We start from the raw sequence: 6,062 nt of genomic DNA on the forward strand, positions 1-6,062 counted from the left end.
TAAGACAGGGTCTTGCTCTGCCTCATAGAGCAAGAGCAATCATAGCTCATAGCAACCTCAAACTCCTGTGCTCAAGTGATCCTCCGGCGTCAGCCTCCCAAGTAGCTGGGACTACAGGTGCTACCTCCACACCTGGCTTATTTTTCTATTTTGTATAGCGATGGGGTCTCACTATTATACTCAGGCTGGTCTCGAACTCCTAGATTCAAGTTATCCTTCTGCCTCAGCCTCCCTAAATGCTAGGATTACAGGCATGAGCCACAGTGTCTGGTGCCACCCCCCTCTTTATATGTATATTCAGTTTTCTGGTACCATTTAATTGGTTCATTCTTTTTCTATTGACTTATCTAGGTATTTCTGGCAAATATCAGCTGACCGCATATGACTTACTTTTGGTTTTGCTACTCATCTTTGGATCTTGGATAAATGTGAAGCATCTCTGAGGCTCCATTTTCTCACCTGTAAAATCCTGTAAAATGGGATAATAGTACCTAATGTGTCAAAGCTTTGGCACAGTCCCTACTGTGAACTGTTCTTACTCCTGATCTAAATACTAATATCAATTATCTTTACCAAGCTATTTTCCATTCACAAGGCACTTTCAACTATATCATTTGCTATGATCTTATCCTGGTCCTCCATCTCAGGCTAAAAGATCTGATCTGTACTCAGCAGGTGTTGTGGGTGGAGATGTAATTTTCCTGAGGGCAGGGATTGTGTTTCACTCTTCTCGTATTCTCTCCCAGTACCTACCTGGTGCCTGGATGTACACTCTACAGGCTCAGTGTTCATGTGTTTTCATTTAGGGGCCAAGAATTTGTCTTAATTCTTCTCAAAATGAGTCATCTTCCTATTCAGTTCTCTCCTCTTGTCTTTCTGTCTGCAAAGATGTCATTGGTGCTGAATCAGCTTCAGTGATGCTCATAGCCACACTCCCTGTCCAGCTTACTTCCATGCTCCCTGTGTTTTCCAACATGTGTTTTCCAACATGTATGACAGGGTCTCACTTTGCATTATATCTAAATCCTCACATGCATTAAATCTAAAGCCATACTCATCAGCAGTATCTAAATCAAAGCTCTATTGGTTGCAAAAAGTAGAAACTCACTCAAGTTAACTCATGTAAAAAAGCAGTATTTTTTTTAAAAGCTCTGGGAGAGTCTTACACCAAGGATGGGTTGGGGTGTAGCTGGGGCTTGCAGGATGGCTCAGGACTAGAATGACCAAGGAGAGCTTCACAGAATAATGGTATTTGAAATGAAGTCTGGCTATATATAAAAAGGTGAACATGGCAAGAAAGGTCTTTTCCAGTGGATGGTACTGCTTGTATAAAGACAAGAAAGAAAGGTGCAAATCATTCTCAAACATTGCTTGGCACTCTGGTTATTTAAGAAGGCAGCTCATGGCTGGGAGCGGAGGCTCACACCTATGATCCTAGAGTTCTGAGAGGCTGAGGCAGGTTGCTTTAGCTCAGGAGTTTGAGACCACCCTGAGCAAGAGCAGGACCTGTCTCTACTTAAAGTAGAAAAACTAGCCAGGCATTGTGGTGGTTGCCTGTAGTCCCAGCTGCTCAGGAGGCTGAGGCAGGAGATTGCTTGAAACTAAGAGTTTGAGGTTGCCATGAGCTGTGATGATGCCGTGTCACTCTACCCAGGGTGACAGAGTGAGACTATGTCTCAAAAAAAAGAAAAGGAAGAAGAAGAAGGCAGCCCATCTTCTTAGCTGGATGATAAATATGAGCTTGATCTCATATTTTGTCACATTGCCTTATAAAAAACACTAAAGATTATTACTATCATTATCATCATCATCACCATCACTATAACTGCTCATGGAACATTCATAATGCGCCAAGTACAGGGCTAAGTTCTTTAGTATGTTTTTTTCTAATCCCCAAGAGCACCTTTGACCAGCAGGCGTCCTCAAACTATGGCCCGTAGGCCACATGCAGCCCACCTAGGACATTTATCGGGCCTGCTGGGTGTTTTTGCCGCCACTGCCTGTCCTGCTTAGCAGCCGACTCTTCCCGAGGCCCACAGTCCGACCCTCCAATGGTCTGAGGGACAGTGAACTGGCCCCCTGTTTAAAAAGTTTGAGGACCCCTGAATTAGAGGATCAGAGAGGTGTGCTCTTTAACTTGACAAAGTGATTAATTAAAAGGCACAAGGATGAGACTGCCTGGTCCTAAAATCCCTCTGCTTATTTGTTGAATAAAAAGGGCTCCATGTGATTGGTATTGGAGATTTCCTCACAGTCATCTGTAACTACTAAATATTAATAGTTCCCCAACTGAATAAACTTAATGATGACTTCATCTATCACAAAGGTTTCTAGCTCCTTGAGAAAGACAGAAAATCATTGTTTCTTCTGCAAGCCCTTCTTCTAATGAGATCTTAATCCTTAAACCTTGCAGGAATATTGACGTCAGGAGGAAGTCGTTGCTTAGACCCAGTTAGCATTGCTAATCTTTAGGCAAATTGCTCATTTTGAAGTTGTTTTGTTGGCTTGGCTTTTTACCTAGAGATCTTTGGTTACAGAAAACTCATGTGAAGAGCTTTGCAACTGATACTGATCAATGAGCTTCAAGAGGTGGAAAGGAAATGATGGGCGTAAGTGGTCCTTGGAGACCCTCCCTGAGACAAATGTGCTTTCAAGATATCTACAACAGTGGCTTTTTTTTTTTTTTTTTAAATCTCTCGGTGTCTGTGCCTTTTACTCTTCCTAGTTTTAAACCAATGTCTTTATTCAGGCGAAAAGACTACCTTTGCATTTGTTGCACTCTCTTTGAAATGGAATCTTTGGCCCATCAAAGAAAACCCTCTGATCTCCAGTCTCTGAATCATGGTCCCATATGCCACTGAAATCGCTCACAATCTGTAAAAGAGGATGTGGGGTTATGGAGGGGAACCTGGCCCAGGAAGCAGCATGAATCATTGAAATGCGGTGCATGGGGCGTACAAGCCCCTGGACTTCTCCTCCTCTGTCCTGAGCATGACCTCCCACTGCCTCCTCTGGCCATTTGTCTAACAGACAGACTCATAAATATGGGTCTGAGTTGATTGCTAGCCAACAGCTGTTTGCATCTGTATGACTCTTTGCTGTTTGCAAGCATTTTGAATCATTTCTTGATAGCAGCATCTGTTCATTTAGTAAATATGCACTTTGTAATGGAACCATAGTGCCAGACATCAAGGCTATGGTGATACCAAGGGTCCTGCAGTTCTGGTCAGTGCCATGATAGAGCTGGCCATTTAGAGCAGTGGTTTTTGGTCTTGATTTTGTTTTTAACACAATTCAGTGAAATTCCATCGAATTGTCATTTAAAATACATTTCTTTTTTTTTTTAACTTTGATATTAATGTTTTATTGAAAAAAGTACACAAAACCACCTACGTACACAAGTCCAGGTGAACATAACAAGTAAGCCTTCTTAAACCATCTTTTGTCCTAAAAAACCTTGAGTCCTCTGGAGTAACGTCTTGCCCATCCTGGCAGTAGTGTCTCAGTTAACGCGATTCCTTTTTTTCCGGACTCAAAATAAAATCAAACTCTTCTTGGGTCAGGGGCTGAACTCAGAGTCTCTGGCAAGTGAAAAGAGCCATATTTTTAGAGGGGCCACGGGTGGCTTTGTGAACTTGATGATAGGTTTTGAGCTCAGCCAGGGGGATAAAACACTTTATCATCCGAACAAACTGAACATCCACCATGGACCACTTAGGGTTGTCCTCTTTGCTGGAGGGATCATAATGGGGGCTGTTTTTTCAAACTGTGTGTGGTCTGGGTAGGCCTCCTTCGCAATCTTCATGAGTCCTGCGATGCCGGGCTCTTTGCAGTTGCTGTGGTAGAAGAAGGCTGCCGCCTCCAGCTTCATGGCTCTAAGGACGTTCCCAACACCATCCCAGCACGTCGTCTGCTTAGGCTGTGCTTTGAGATCCTCAATGCCAAACTTCGCGTCTACTCCTTTTTCTAACCGGCTCTCTGGCTCGGACTTCATTACCCAGTAGCTGCTTAGGCTCTTCACGCAGTTTTTAGAGGCTGAAGTCTTCGGAGGGCCGGAGTCCTCCACGTTAGCCGATGCCTGCGCTGCGCCCCCAGTTTCGGTACGTTTTCCTGATAGCTGCTTCTTATCTGGGCCAGCAGCAGCAGCCAGCCTCTTCTGGGGTCTCCGCATGGTACTCCAGCGAGAGGCTAAAGTGCGGAGGATTTTGGAATCAACCGAGAGATACAAGAAGTAAAGCTACTACCCTCCAAACTTAACGCAGAGCAAGATGGAGGCAACGAGGGGAAGCCTGGAAAGTCTCAGACCTTTGCAAAAATAAAAAATAAAAGACTGAGCTTGAGCCCCTCAAATCCCCTCTCCGGGATCTACACCATTCCCGTGTCGCACAGCCTGCCCCCATACCCCTCGGTTCCTGCCGGTCCCTCTCTACGCGCCAGCCGCGCAAGTACCGGCTCGCTCGAAGCTCCAGCGGGGAGCGCGCCCCGCTCGGCTAAAATTCATTTCTTACCAAGAGGATCATGGAAAAAAACATTTGAAACATTGGTTTAATGGAGGCTATTGTCAAAGGCCTCAAATCCATCCTCTGTCCTCCTCTCAGCCACAGCACAGCCACGGAGTCCAGTGCAGGAGACAGCACACTATTGCCATTCTTGCTTGTGATGGTATTTGTCAGGCACAGGCCTGTGCTGGAAAAGCAAGGTGATCCAATACACCTGTCCTTTCCTTCTTTCCTCTGGGGCTCCCCATTGTCCATGGGATGAAGGCCAAACACCCTGACCTAATGCAGAAGCCACTTCTAGAGCTGGCCTCTGTCCATGTCTCTGGCTTCTTTCCCCATTGTTGACGCCCCTTCCTCATCCCCAGATCCCCTCCGACCCTCGCTTCCTGAAAACATCTCATCTTTGAACACTCAATTTAAGTATCACTTCCTCTGTGCCTTTGCAGTGTTCCTCAGCAAAACTAACTGCTTCTAGCTTGGTCTCCCACAATCATCTTTTTTATTCCTCTTTTTCTTAGGGTCCTAGTGCCTTTTTGACTTTGGGAAGATTCCCCCTCCCACTTGGCACCTGGTACTGATGACTGGCAGGGCTTATAGGGAAGGCTCATGATCCTGGCCTAGGAACCCACATCCTGTTGGTTATAATTGGTCCAAGGATGATGTATAACCCAAGCAAGGCCAGTCCCAGTCCATGAGTCCGTATCTTTCTCTTCTGTATTAAGGTGGTTTGAGTTGGGTCTTTAAAGGATCTTGTACACACAATCTCTAACTTAATTGTAGTCTTATTGGTGGACAGCCTGTCTCCTCTTGTCGCGCTATAAAAACCTTCAAGCTAGGGACTGTTCTTTGATTTAAAAAATATGTTTGTATGACTTTCTATGTGTATAAAAGTAATATCTTTTCTCTGTAGGAATATTTTTGGGCAATTTCTCTGTAGAAAGTTTAAAAAACACACACAAAAAATCATTCTAACAGTCTTTGTACAATGCAAATAAATACACACAACACTCACATTTCACAAATGTAGGGTATAATTGAGCATATGGCTTCATAACTCATTTAGTAAAGAGTGTATAACTCACTTAAAGTCTCTTGTGAAAACTGTCCCATGTTATTGGGTATCTTCCACATGATCTTTTTAGAGCTATGTATTATTCTGTCATGTGGAGGAAATGTGTTATCATCTACTTATCAAAACTTTATTAGAAATGTAGGTGGTTTCTGGCCAGGGATGGTGGCTCATACCTGTAATCCTGGCATTTTAGAAGGTCACGGCAGGATGATCACTTGAGGCCAAGAGTTTGAGACCAGCCAGAGCAAGAGGGAGACCCCCATCACTACTGAAAATAAAAAATTTAGCTAGTGAGGGGGGCGCTTGTCTATAGTCCCAACTACTTCAGAGGCTGAAACAGGAGGCTCCCTTGAGCCCAGATGTTGGAGACCTCAGTGAACTATGATGATGCCACTGTATTCTAGCCCAGGTGACAGAGAGACTGTCTCAAAAAAAATAAAAAATAAAGAAAGGTAGTTTCTATTTATCACCATTATGAAAATGCTTGGCAC

General features: G+C 44.2%; 1 pseudogene; it reads right to left on the minus strand.

Moving 5' to 3' along the window:
* Positions 1-3,433: 3,433 nt before the first annotated feature.
* LOC100956017 lies at positions 3,434-4,171 on the minus strand (annotated as a pseudogene).
* Positions 4,172-6,062: the final 1,891 nt, after the last annotated feature.

Source organism: Otolemur garnettii, unplaced genomic scaffold (assembly GCF_000181295.1).
Source record: "Otolemur garnettii isolate 467f Iridium unplaced genomic scaffold, OtoGar3 scaffold00003, whole genome shotgun sequence".
In the NCBI taxonomy this organism is placed as follows: domain Eukaryota; kingdom Metazoa; phylum Chordata; class Mammalia; order Primates; family Galagidae; genus Otolemur; species Otolemur garnettii.